The 15,045-nt window shown below is 37.7% G+C and overlaps 1 long non-coding RNA gene across 2 annotated transcripts in view; it reads right to left on the reverse strand.

The window, feature by feature from the left end:
- Window positions 1-15,045, reverse strand: part of LOC110257731 — a 124,919-nt gene that overhangs the window by 55,634 nt on the left and 54,240 nt on the right. Inside the window, exons 2-4 of one of the 2 annotated variants that reach the window (XR_002340660.1) lie at window positions 5,245-5,443; window positions 2,985-3,107; window positions 817-938 (exon numbers count right to left, since the gene is read on the reverse strand). This is a non-coding gene — a long non-coding RNA (uncharacterized LOC110257731). The remainder of the gene's footprint in view (window positions 1-816; window positions 939-2,984; window positions 3,108-5,244; window positions 5,444-15,045) is intronic. The other variant, XR_002340661.1, reaches the window with a different exon arrangement.

A 15,045-nucleotide genomic window follows, 5' to 3' on the forward strand; every position in this document is an offset into this window, starting at 1 on the left:
CCCATCAGTCACAAATAGCCAAATAGACTTTCCCAAATAAGGCACTAATTAAGCTAAAGCTAATAAAAAAATTTCCTTGCTTTGCTTCCATATCTGCTCTATAGTTTCTGCAGGTGGAGTGCCCCTAACTACCTTCACTTTGACACTACCTGATTCAAATCAATGTTTGCTCAAATAAGTCCTCAAAAATTATGAGAAAAAGAATATATGTATATATGTATAACTGGGTCACTATGCTATACAGCAGAAATTGACACAACACTGTAAATCAACTATACTCCAATAAAAAAAAAATGGACATGTTATGTGAACAACAAGAAAATCATGGATTTAAGCCAGTGGGAAAAAATTTAATCTTTTAATAGCTTTAAAAAAAGAAGGAAATTCTGCAATAGGTGACAACATGGATGGACCTTGAGGACATCAAGCTCAGTGAAATTAAGACAGATATAGAAAGACAATTACTACATGATTCCATCTATATGAGATAAAATAGAAAATCAAAGACTGGAATGATGGTTGCAAGGGGTTGGGAGGGAAGGGAAAATGGGGAGTTATTGATCAACAGGCATAAAGCTTCAGTTAAGTAAGATGAATAAGCCCTAGAGATCAACTATACAACATTGTACCTGTAGTCAATAATAACGTCTTATACACTTGAAATGTGTTTTAAGAGGATTGATCTAAAGTTAAATGTTCCAATCACAATAAAATAAAAATTGAAAAAAAATTCCTGGGAAATCTGACCCAACAATTTGTGCTTATCTCTCATTAAGCCTTCCTTATCTTCAAAGAATACTGAAAAATACAACTTACTTGAGAGTCTGGGCACATTGGTGCTCCCAATAAGAAGCAGGTTCTGGGAGCTCCCGTTGTGTCTCAGCAGAAAAGAATTTGACTAGTATCCAGTTTATTCTTCATAGAGGAATCTATCTGTACTGTTAAAAAATGTCAAAAATACCAAAGTCATAAAAAAGAAAATCAAATTATTTTTGTATGTTAGTATATTTCCTTCCAGTAATTTATATATGTGTATGTAAGTGTATGGGAAGGTGGGGGAGGATGTAGCATTTGTTTTTTGCTTTTTGTTTTTATTTACAGAATTATGACCATAATTTATATTATCTTCCTTTTTCACTTAATTCCATATGAAAATTTCCTTGCCATCATATATTCTTAAAAATATTTAAAAGTTACATAGGATTTTATGATATAAATGTAGCATAATTTACACAACTATTTTCCACCTTTCAATCACTCTCTCTGTCTTTTTAGGGCCTCACCCTTAGTATAAGGAAGTTCTCAGGCTAGGGGTCGAATGAGAGCTGTAGGTGCCAGCCTACACCACAGCCACAGCAACATGGGATCCAAGCCAATCCCATGTCTGCGACTTATACCACAGCTCACAGCAATGCCAGATCCTTAACCTACTGAGTGAGGCCAGGGATCAAACACACATCCTCGTGGATACTAATCGGATTCATTACCACTGAGCCACAACAGGAATTCCTCAATATCTCTTTTATTTCTAATTCCTTTCCATAATAAATAATGCCACAATGAATATAGTTTTCCATAAATCCGTGCTCACATTCCAATTATGTCATTAGGATATATCCTTGGGAAACTAATATCTAGCTTTTTGATGCGTATTTCCCACCTGGCCTCCAGAAAGACTGACAAATGTGGACTCCCAACATCTATTTTGTAAGTGACTATTTAACTACACCCTTACCACTACCAACTACTTTGTCTTTTGGGGGCGGGGGGAGGGAATCACACTTTTGGATAGGCAAAAACTTTGTTATTGCATAGATTTCACCTATACTGCTTGACTAGTAATAACATACATGTTTGCCATTTGTATTTGTTTTCTGATTTTTATTTCTAGTGCTTCTATTTTCTATCAGGATATTAATGATTCATTGATTTCTTTCTTTGGTCTTTTCCACCTTCACTCTTCAAAGGTAAAGTACATCCAAGTTGCATGTTGCAAGAAAACCTTCACTATTTCATTCTATAATCTAAAGGGGGAAAAGAATGTAATGAATTTTTCAACAGCAAATTTTCTTATTCTTTTCCAGAATCAGAGGCACATTATCATGAAAACTGTGTCAGCTTTATGAAAGCAAAATGTGTGTTCCATCAGTGGACACAAGGGAGAAGCTAATTAGCTTGCACTAGAAAACAACTATATTTAATCTTCTTGGATAAAATTATACGATCTAAAGTCAGTCAGTTCATATTTGCCCAGCAGACTCCTTGCGAAGTTTTTAATCACATAAGAAATTTGTTCTTGCTTATCTTTATTTGAAAAAGATTCCAACATGGACAGGCATTAATTTGGGAAATGAAATACTACGCCTCCAAACAGGAATATTAAAAATATTTCAGGACTAGTCAGGCATGGGAACCAACCAATCAAGATGGATGCCAGCTGTAAACAATGCCTCCAGCCTCCTGGGTGTGCAGCAGTTGAGAAAAAGTCCTGCCAACAAGGCTGCTCTGATAGAATCCAGAGGCTTTTAGTTCCTTTCTCTTTCTTTAAATCCTATGATTCTCCTTCTCCTTCTTCTTCTAAAGGAAAACCCATGGCATATGGAAGTTCCCGGGCCAGGGACTGAATCTGAGGTGCAGCTATGACCTGTGCCCTAGCTGCAGGAACAACGGATCCTTTAACCCACTGCTCCTGGCTGGGGATCAAACCCACACCTCCATAGAGACCCAAGCTGCTAAAATTAGATTCTTAACCCACTGCACCACTGTGGGAATTCCCTATGATTCTTTTTCCATTGGAATTCTATCATCATTTTGAAACCCCCTAAGCATATATAAAGAAAAATAACTGGAATTTCTGGGGAAGAAATTAAAAGCGGTGGAAAGAGAGGAAATAATTTCAGGCAATTATCTCAATTCAGTAAGTATCTACAGTCGGAGATCAATATGTGTATAATTACTATAAAAGCTTACGCTGAGGCCATTACCTAGAGACTGGAGAAGCAATTGAAAATTCTAGGATTAGAGAGTATGTGTAGTGGTCCATTGGGGGTGCTTAAGTATTTAAGAGTTGGCTGAGAACTCAGGTCCATGAAAACTAATGGTTTCCTCTGCAATTAGAATAAATAAGAAAATTTTCAGGTTGTCAAATAAAAATGAAAAAGAAATTCCTAAAATTGAAAACTAAAACAAATGAACCTAATTATACATAAAATGGTAATATAACCAGAAAAAATAATTATTTCAATTGTCTCTAAAACACAGCATTTTTGACTTTGCATCCTTAGAGCATACATTACAAGGAAAAAAGAAATGCAAAACAAGTCTTAAATTTTATTGAGTAGTTTTATGGTTAGTGGTAATACTGTATTGTTATTTTGAAACCATTTTTTGTACATTAAAGAATAAAATAAATGATAGAATCCAAGATTTTTCAGTGTAAAAGAGCCATAAGTATAAAACCAAATAAGTAAGACTGATGTAAAAAATAAATTCAAACTCAGTGTGTGTTTTAAGCCTGCCTGCCTATCGCACCTGGAAACAATGACACGCCAGAAACTATGATTCCTAAGTGCCATTAACAACTAAAAAGAAGCAGGGGTCTTTGGAGAAACAGCTGTTTCAAGGTGTGGGCTATGGAAAATTCTAGGTGAACATGGGACTACCTGTTGAGCCAGAAAGCAAGGAAGTATTCAAATTTGAATGGGATTGAGTCAAAAGAAGCTAGCTTGCAGGACTTCCCATTGACCCATTTGGGGCTATTTAAGAATCATTTAGTAAAATAAGGGTGTATATTTAAAGAATGCAAACTAATTTTCATAATATTCCAATCAAAATTACCTGGCAGGTTTATAAATCTTTGCTGCAATAAAGAAAAATCACATGCCCTCCAAAAATATATATATGATTATCATTGATTAGAATGCATTAATTGTATTAAAACCCATGAGTAGGAAGAAAATAACAACACTCATTTTCCATCACTGGAGGAGATTATTACACCTACTCCTTACCCTAGAATGTGTACTGAAGAAAAAAAACATTTATCCTGGTTTGGAAGAGGCCTTATGTTTCAGAGTAACCAAATTGACACAGCTGATGAGAAAGCTCTTTCATAAAGTAGAATGACAGTTGATAAATGTAGAACGAATGATAAAATAAGAAAACCACCAATCAGCAACCTCTTAGGTAGTCTTTCATTAGGGCAAGGATTAGCCACAGATGTTAAAATCATTACTAAATTGTTGATAGGGAACCGGATCATCACCTGGTATCAAAGAATCACTCCAGAGATTACAAATTGCTGGCCAGGGGGAAAAAGTAACTTTACAAAAGAGGGATCAGCCTGTCACAACTTTAACCCAGTGATCAATCAGCATTTTCTAGTAATAATGGGATATTCAGAACTTGTGAGGCCCCTGAGGTAATGTGGTAGGAAGTACACCCCAGAATTATGAAGTATTCCTTCCAAAAAATGTTAACTGTGAATTAAGTCACACCTGAAGATCCGACTTCCAGTTTACAGAAAATACGGAGCAGAGCAGGACAAATAAAATGACCCCCCCCAAGGTAAAATGTGAACAAGTCCAGGAAGTGGAAAAATTATGGAATTACTATTTGAAATAGAGCTTCAGGTAGAGTCCTGCTCTTTATCAGAGGCTTTGGACAAACACCAACAATCTTTGCACAGCATAGGCTGGAACTGGAAGGCAGAAGTTTCTACAGTAGAAGACATGAACAGCAGAAAGGATCATGAGTGATACTACAAAAGAGGGACTCCCTTTCATGAGTGGCCTTGTAAGCAAAAGAATCATGGACCCAGGAAAGTGGTAAACAAGTATTATGTAGTTGGATGGCTCTGCTGATATCACCTAGCAGTCTTGAAGGATGTTGAGGCCATGCACAACAATGCTTGCAGCAGGCGGTGGGGGGGGGGGGGGGCAACAACCCCAGGAGTAGGAAACCTGGAGAGAACCAACAAGTGCCATTCCCTGGACAACTCTATTTGTCTCCTTACAGGGATAATTTCCCATGGGGATTTCAGCAGGTCAGTGGGAGGCAGGGTTGGGACTTCTAATTTCGGCTTCTGCACACAAGGAGCCATCTGTCCTAATAACAAGTAAAAACTGAACAAACTGAAAAATCAACAACTCTTCTTAGATCCATGGAAGTGAGGTCTCAGGGCAAATCGCTGCCCCCTAAACTGTAGGGACTGATAGGCAAAGAATACAGAGAATCACACCTTACCTGAGCAGACATTTCAAGAGCCGCAGACTGCATGGGAGCTAGAACTGGAAATGAGGAATTGCTGTAGGCTCAAAATGGGCAAATCTCAGATCCAAGTGGATCCAATCATAGAAAGGCCCTCCACACTTCCGTGAGTTTTAACTCCAGGAGCTTGATCAGGATCTCACAGTATATATCAGAGAAAAGTCCCCTCGTGCTCCTGACAGGAGAAGAGAAAGGAACCATTTTGAGACAGAGCAGAGCACTCTGTTTTTCTTAACAAGGTCTACCCTCAGGAGAAACTATTTAACCCTGGAAGAAGGGAAATCCCCAACTCCAGCCCACTCCAGTCATCCTATTGCATCTAAGAAGGGAGGGGAAAAGAAGCACTTGGGAGGTTCACAATCCAGAGGCATAAGCTCATTAAAAGCCTGAGACCTAATCCTAGGGCTAGACAACATTCTCCATCCTCTCCTCAACACACCTTATCACTACATTACTGAAGGCCTATTTATTTCAGTCCTTTTTGCCCCATACATCACGTCTTGGCTATCAAGAAAAAAAAATTACAAAGTAGAGGTGCTCAGTGGTAACAAACCTGACTAGTATCCATGAGGATTCGGGTTCATTCCCTGACCTCACTGAGTGGGTTAAGGATCCAGTGTTGCTGTGAGCTGTGGTGTAGGTCAAAGATGTGGCTCAGATCTCATGTTGCTGTGGCTGTGGCGTAGGCTGGCAGCTGCAGCTCTGCTTCGACCCCTGGCCTGGGAATTTACATACGCCACAGATGCAGACCTAAAAAAGGGGGGAAAAGTCATACTAAAAGGCAAAGAACACAATTCAAAGAGACAGAGGAAGCATCAGAACCAGACATAGCAGGAATTTGGGGATTATCAGCCCAGGAATTTAAAATAACTATGATTAATGTACTAGGGGCTCTCATGGATAAAGCAGACACAGCAGGTAAGAAGAGACTGGCAGTAAGTCAGGAGAAAGGCAAATACCATATGATATCACATATCTGGAATCTAATACACGGCATAAGTGAACATTTCCACAGAAAAGAAACAAACTCTCGGACATGGAGAACAGACTTGTGGTTGCCAAGAGGGAGTGGGAGGGACAGGGAGTTTGGGGTTAGTAGATGCCAACTACTGCATTTGGAATGGATAAACAATGAGATCCTGCTGTATAGCACAGAGAAATATATCTGATCACTTGTGATGGAACATGATGGAGGATAATGTGAAAGAATGTATATATAGGTATAACTGGGTTAAATTTCTGTACAGCAGAAATTGACAGAACATTGTAAATCAACTATAATAAACATTTTTGAAAAAAAGAGAACATGGGCAATGTAAACAGAGAGATGGTAATCCTGAAAATACAAAAAAAAAAAAAAAAAACTAGAGATCAAAAACACCATAACAGAAATGAAGAATGCCTCTGGTGGGCTCATTAGTAGAGTGGACACAGCTGAGAGAGGCAATGCTGACCTATTTAGGGGTGAGTTGTCACTATGTCTCTAAGCTACTTTAAAATATTTCAGACAAAATAGATGGAGCAAATATGGGAAAATCTAGATGATGGATGTCCATTATATTTCTATGTCTTTGAAAAACTGATATATATTCCAATAAATGCTTAATGAATTAAATAAAAACCTGCCAATTTAATTATATATTCAATAAATAAAAAATAAATCCAGTACAGGTATGCCTCATTTTATTGCACTTCACAGATATCATGGTTTTTTGCACATACAACCCTGCATTGAGCAAGTCCATCAGCACCATTTTTCCAACAGCATTATTTTTAAATTAAGGTGTGTATCGTGGTTTTTTAGACATAATTCTACTGCACACCTAGCAGACCACAGTATAGTGTAAACATAACTTTTATATGCACTGCAGAAAAAAGATGGTTTCCTGTGGCTCCATTTACAGTGGTCAAACCCACAATATCTCTGAGGTATGCCTGCATATAATAAATATATTTTAATTAAATTTATATTTAACTACACATAAGTAAATATGAAAGAATAGTGTTCACTATATTACCCTCGTCTAGGACTAAATGATGGCAAGAAAGCTGAAGACTTTAATTAAAATAATTAACGTGTTAAGTAAAAGCCTAAGCAGGACCTGAATTAATAAATGCGGTAATTGAATAGCCCTGCTGAGAACCCTACCTCATTTGGATTTAACTGTGGCATACATTATTTCTAATAGGAGATTTAATATTTGTACAGCACTTCATTTTTATAGCCTTGCTTTAAAACATTTTCAAAATACGGAAAAGTAAGTATTTCTTAAGCCTCTATTAGCCCTCCCAAGAAGGAAATTAGCTGCAGCAGTTTTTTCCAGAATTTTTCTATGCCAATTCAGTGTTAGATTACTACCCTTATAATTATCCACCTTGCTTTTTCATTTTTGCTTTATTTAGCTTTAAATTTTTACCTGAATATTTTGGGCTTCAGTTTTTAACTTTCAGTTTTGGCTTTTTCTTCAGGAAAGTTACAAGCACTCAAGTAGCCAAAGAATAGTATCATTATACTTTTCATTAAATTCCACATTTCCAACATCCATCTACAGGGCCAATCTTGTCTTAACCATATTCTCCTTTCTTCCCACAGATTAATAGACAATCTTCATAACCTATATATTATTATGAAGCAAATCCCAACTACCATATCGTTTCACTCAGAATGTTTTATTATGCATCTTTGAAATATAAGGGCTCTTCTTTAAATAAAACATCAACATCATTAACCTAAAAAAATAACGATAATTATTTAGTATCATCAAAGTAGCCAGTCAGTGTTCACATTCCCCAAACAGCTCATAAATGCACTTTTACAGTTGATCTGTTGTAAGGATTCAAACAAGATCCCACACATTGCATTTAGCTGAAATATCTCTTAGTCTCATCCAATCCGTATGCTGGTTTTTTTTTTTGGGGGGGGGTTGTTTTACAGCCGCATCCACAGCATATGAAAGTTCCCAGGCAAGGGGTTGAACCCAAGCTGCAGCTGAGGCCTATGCCACAGCCAGAGCCACACCAGATTCAAGCCACATCTCTGACCTATGCTGCAGCCTGCGGCAACTCCAGATCCTTAACCTACTGAGCAAGTCTAGGGATTGAGCCCACATCCTCACAGAGACAACGTCAGGTCCTTAACTTGCTGAGCCACAGTGAGAACTCTGATATGCTGTTTTAATTAATAATGCCTCATAGAGATCATTCCAATAACCTGTTTTTCTTGTCTGCATTGTTTTCCATTGTACAAGTGTCCCATAATATATTTTACCCAGTCCTCAAAGACGGATTGTGAGGCTTTTTCCAGCTTCTTACTGTTACAAACCATGCTGCAATAAGTAATCTCAAATATATGGGTTCGTACATATATGCAACTGTATACGTAAGATAAATTCCTATACAAGGGAGTGTTAGGTTAAATCCAACCCAAGGGACTGTGCAGTTTTGACAAAAACTAACAAATTGTCTTCCAAAGAGACTGTCCCTAATGTATATCTGTTTCCCCATACCCGCACCAAAACTGGGTACCATAAAATGGGGTGCCAGCATAACAGGTGAAAAACGGTAACTGTTGTTTTATTTTCATGTTCTTAACTAGGAGTAAAACCTATTATCATTTTGTATATTTATGAGATGTTTGTTCTTCACTTTCTATGAACTAACTCTTTGTGACCTTTGACCATTTTTCTATTGAATTGTTGGTCTTACTGATTTGCTTGACCAAGTTATACAGCAGGGAAATTAGTTCCTTCTGATGTGTCACAAATACTTTTCTTACTTTCTTGTTTGCCTTTAAATTTATTTGTGGTATTTTTTTGATAGACAGGAATATGTTTTCCTTACACAGAGGGCATTAGAATTTCCAAAGCCTTCTGCATATATTATCTCATTTGAAACACAAACACACACACTTAGCAAGAGTTGGCTAAGTGACTCCACTCACGACTTTCATCTTCATTATGAACACTTGCCTGGTAAACACTAGTAAATACACCAGCATGTGTTTCTCCCTCAATTCATCCCAGGTGTGTTCCACAAGAAATGAACACTCTAGTGAAATAACTTTTAGAAATAATGGATAACTTCCTGGATGTCTTTCTTCTCCTTTATTACATTTAGTGATATAAACTGAGAGTGATTGAAAGCATTGGTTAGTAGTGGTATTTTTTTCTATCAATAGAATTTCCAACAGTGGTTAATCAAAGCATTCAATGGAACTGGCCACCTAAAAAGTCCTCCTGAAATAAAACCAAGAATGGTTTCCAAGGGAGAAGCTACCAGTCAGGTTGGTTTAGCCCCTTAATGTATAGTACTGGATAATGGGAGGGATAGTGTTGTCTCTTTTGCTGAAAAACGTTGCTGAGAAAAAATGAGAAGTTAGAGTTAAATGAGTTGCCCAAGGTCACCCAGGGAGTAAGTGGTGGAGCCAGGATTCACATACAAATTTCACTTTGGACCATAGCCACTATTCTGCTTTCTTGAAAGAATAATCTAGAAATGAGAGAGGATATTAAGCTAAGGCAACTACACATTAAAAGTAAATTTTGGTTTATAGAGTAGATAAACAACAAGGTCCTACTGTATAGCACAGGGAACTATATTCAATATCTTATGATAAATCATAATGGAAAAGAATATGAAGAGTGTATATATACATATAACTGAACCACTGTGCTATATAGCAGAAACTAACACAACATTGTAAATCAACTACGCTTCAATAAATTTTTAAAAATAAAAATAAATTTTAAAAATTTGGGGGAGTTCCTATTGTGGCTCAGTTGGTTAAGAACCTGACTAGTTACCCATGACGATGAGGGTTCAATCCTTGGCCTCGCTCAGTAGGTTAAGGATCAGGTGTTTCCACAAGTTACAGTGTAGTTCACAGATGCAGCTCTGATCTGGCATTCCTGTGGCTGTGGCGTAGACTCCAATTTGACCCCTATCCTGAGAACTTCTATATGTCACAGGTGTGACCCTTAAAAAAAAAAAGTAGATTTTGGGTGTTACTGGTCCTCATTTACCTTGAAAGACAATGATTTCTGCCTCTAATGTAAACAACTGCCTCTACAACCCATGAAGCATTTATTTATTAAAACTTGCTATTTTTTGTATGTCTTCTTCCTCCTTCCCACAGTTGTCAAGGAGTCACACCATGCCTTTTAAGCAATAGATGCTTGGTATCTCGTTGTTCATTTGCTGAATGGACTCTTATTGCTACTCAAAATCTCAAAGGAAGTTCAGCAGTGGGTTGTCACATATGAATCTTGATTTGTTTTGTTTTGTCTTTTTTGGCTGCCCCACAGCATATAGGGTTCCTGGACCAGGGATCAGATCTGAGCCACAGTTGCAACCTACACTGCAACTGCAGCTGTGCCAGATCCTTTAACTCACTGTGTGGGGCTGGGGATCGAACCCGTGTCCTGGAGCTGTGCAGACACCACCGATCCTGTTGTGCCACAGCAGGATTGTCTGAATCTTGATGTTACGTGTACATGCACAAGTATATGTAAGATGCCCACAGCAGTAAAATAGCCTCTTTTTTTACTGTGAAGATCTCAAATGATTTAAGAAGTTACCATCATTAAATATAAAACCCAGAGCGTGAGCTGAGTCCAAAGAAAGAAAACATAGATTTTCTTTTTTAATAAGCAAAACTATGACAATATATAAAGAAAAAGTAGAATTATGTAACCACTGACATATATATCTTGGCTCACTGAAATCTTATGTGTAAACTATAATTATGACAACTTTTATTGAAAATTCTCCATGTGGTAGGCACTGGATTAAGGCATTATTTGGGTTATTTCATTTCATCCTCTTATAAAGTTTTTGAGTTATATGCTTTCAATTTTCCCATTTTACAGATGAGAATACTAAGGCTCAGAAGTCAGGGTGGACCTAGAACTCAGAATTAGGGTTATGCAACATTGATTGTCTAATTGTTCTCTGATGCCAAGTGCTGAGATGATCTGCTAGAATTTAAAGACCAGCTTTGTCAATATGGCACTTGCTTATCCTCCAGTCTATGGCATGACTCAGAGAAATTTTAAGAAAAGGCTTGTACTTGAACTAAGTCTTAAAAATCAGGGGATGGGTCTTAATTTTGCTGCTAACCTAAAACTGCTCTAAAAATATAAAGTCCTTTTTCAAAATTAAGGGAAAACAACCAAAAATAAAAATATAAAATAACAAAAAATAAAAACATAAAAAAAGAAAAAAATCAGGGGATAGGTAAGATTTGAATTAGCAAGGAAAACAAGGAAGGGCTATCTGAGTGAAGAGAATTATCATATGGATGTTATAAACATTAATATTTGACAAACAGCTTATGTATTAACCTCAAAAATGTGATTCACTGGCTTTTTTTTTTTTTTTAGTAATAATGGCGGCAGGCTTTCATTTCCACCCCCAGCAGATCTGATCAGTTACCAGCTTGCCAAGATAACTTGAAAAATCATCTTCTTCCCTGAGATGCAAATTCTGACACGTTAAAACATGAAGATAATAAAATGTAAAACTGAGTCCTGTTTTGCGCTTTTCAAGTGAAAACAATGAGAGCCTTCACATAGAATCTACTCAAGACATACAGTCTGAAAGTTGAAATGAAATTAGCATGGTAATGTTCTTCTTGATGCCATCCGTCTTATCAGTTACAGTGACAGCAACCCTGAGCACCTTGTGAAGAAATGTCAGTGATTTGCTTTGCACAAGATGGGAGTATCATGACGTCTGTTTTCAGAATTACTCCGCTGTAATTGTTGAATCTCATTATAGTTGGTAAAAACTGTATTCTTTCACCTGGGATAAGTACCTGTGATTCTAAATAGCATCACATCAGAAATGATGATTGTGAAGCCATGCTAATTATGCTATTGTGCCATGCTTGCCATAAAGAAAGGATTCTTGCCAATGATTTGTATAAGTAAGGGCGTGTGTGCCTGTGGGCAGCCATGAACCTCACATCAGACTGACTTAGGCATGGAGGTAATGTAATAACACATGCAACAGGTAGTCGAGAAGTCGGGTTGGCTTCAGGGATTCAATAGTGGCATTAGGGATTTGAGATCCTTCCATTTCTCCCCTCTGAGGATTTGAAATTTGCAGAAAATAAGAAAGGGTTTCTTCTCAAGCTTGTGGGGTCTTCTTTATCCTAAGGCATGCTCTGTAGCTGCAGAATGGCTGCAGGTAGTAATCTGTACCCCCATTCATCTTCCCTCATGTCTATCAAGTAAGGGGAGTCTTCTCCCAAATCTCTCCTAAGACTGAGGAAGCTTCTTTCCCAGATGCCCTCAACAGATCTTTCCTAGCATCTCTCATTATTCCAAGCTGCCTTAGACCTGTCCAGCCCTGAACCAAATTACTGGCAAGAGGGAGTGAATGTCCATGATTGGCTTAGAGACTAATGGGTTGGGATGCAATGGATACTGAAGAATTAACCACAATATACACCCTACTATAGTATTTTTTAGTTCAATATTAAACCTTCTTAGGACATCGAGGAAGCCCTCTCTGAAAAACTGAAATAATCTCAGGAGGTAGAATTTCATTTAGCAGACAAAGTTAGTCTGTGATGCATTGCAAATTATTCATACTACAAGTGACAATATCTACTATTCCAGCATTTTCTGTAGTTACCAAAGACTTTTTTGTGACAAAATAGGTCATGCCCTGAGAAATAGCCCCTTAAAAGACACACAGGTAGGTTCTCCAATCTCCTTCTCCTCTTTGCTTTGAAATTGGAAAAAAGGAAGGGGTAGTGTCTTCTGAAAACGACTGCACAGTATGTAAACTTTCTTTCCATTCTGGTGTCCAACAACACCACATCTTTCACCTTTTCCCCCATGCTCCATCTGTTTGAGTACACAACCAGATTTTATGTCAACTTTGGAAAAGTTCAAGTTCAAAATAATAAGTGGTTATTTGGTGTGTTGCTGTACAGTTTAGCTACTGCATAAATGCAGTCCTGGTTTGGGCCAAGATTATAAATCCTTAAGGCAATGCATACAGATGAATGTGATCTTGTTAAAATACAGATTCTGATATAGTAAGTCCTCAGAAAGGATTATGATAATGTTGACAAGAGCAAGGAGACCTCCACAAGGGAACAGTGAGATGATAGCAGTGTGTGACGAGAGTGAGACAAGCAAAATAAGCCTTATAGGGAGAATGTGTTGCAATTTGTATTGTATTCCTAGAGAAAATGGAGGACTAAAATGGCATATTAGATCTGCTGTTATCCATAAGACTTAGCTGCTATTCTTCCCACACAAGCCCCCAGATATAAGAACCTCAGGTATCCAAGATGCTTTGACTTAATTCTTCTTCGGTATTTCTCAATCCTAGATCTCTTATTAAGTAAAAATTGAGTCATGAAATGGCAATTAGGCAATCTATGTGCCAGATTCTGTGCACAATTTTTCATCTGGCCACCTGGTCTCAATTCATTGTAATTGTCAACTTGTTTATGTATGCATGTGCCTGCCAAGCTCTGGAGCTCCCATAAAAGGTGATACCCATTTACTCCTCCGTCTTTTTTTTCTTTTTAGGGCCACACCCATGGCATATGGAAGCTCCAAGACTAGGGATTGAATTGGAGCAGCAGCTGCCAGCCTACACAACAGCCACAGCAACACCAAATGCGAGCCACATCTGCAATCTACACCAAAGCTCATGGCAACGCCAGATCCTTAACCCATTGAGCGAGGCCAAGGAATGAACCCATGTCCCCAAAGACATCAGTTGGGCTTGTCACCGCTCAGCCACAACAGGAACTCCCTACTCCTCTGTCTTCTCATGTGACATTCTTAGTGACAGACCTGACCTCAGCCTTGGAGACCCCATAAGAGCAGATTCAGATGACAAAACCAGAAGGCACATAAATGTATCATCCCCACTCTGTCTTTGAGACACATACACACACCCATGGTGATTGTGAGACCTAGAAGGAATCTCTGTTGCTTCAGTGCCCCTTGCTGGAATGGTCTTCAGAACTGGGTGAGTAGATTCTTGCTTCCCCCTATTAGTGCAGTGTTAGGAAGAATAACAGAAAATTGAATCTATTTCTCTCATATAGTTCAGCATCTTTTCCAAAATAAGCATTTCCTTTTAAGCATCACTGAAAACCATTCATCCAGTTTCTGCTTCAACTCTTCTAAGGCAGCCCATTCCTATTTTTTGACAGATCTGTATTTTATAAGTTCAATATTCTTAGCTGAGAACTGGCATCACTGTATCAATTCCTCACTTCTAAATTTTTTTCATTCCTCTGCCACTTGGAAATCCTTCAAAAAGTCAAAGGCAGGGATCACTTCCCCTAAGATTTCTCTTTTCCCAGTGAAACATAACTGTTTCCTTTAACAATTCCAAATTTAACATGATTTCTATACTTTATAATCTTAGTAACTCTTGCTTCTTTTTTTCCCAATATCCATCATCATATTACTTTACCCAATAAAGTTTAAACATTATAACAAATACCTACTTCGAAGTGAATACTGTATTAGATATTAACCCAGAATAAGAATAATTTGCCTATTTGTTTGCTTACTTGCTTCTTTAAGCAACAAGTGCAGAGCACAGATTTGTATGGCATTTGGGTAAACTAGAAACTCTAGAGCTTTTGGTTTTATTTTTTAATAGAAAGAGCTATTAAATCAGCCATTTCTCATCCTAGGAGATAGTTGATTTAATTTCAAAAAGCATGGTACTTGGCATCTTACAAAAAGTCTACTTTTTGGCCATCATCAAAAAGTCTACAAACAATAAACGGTGGCG

Source organism: Sus scrofa, chromosome X (genome assembly GCF_000003025.6).
Source record: "Sus scrofa isolate TJ Tabasco breed Duroc chromosome X, Sscrofa11.1, whole genome shotgun sequence".
Lineage (NCBI taxonomy): Eukaryota > Metazoa > Chordata > Mammalia > Artiodactyla > Suidae > Sus > Sus scrofa.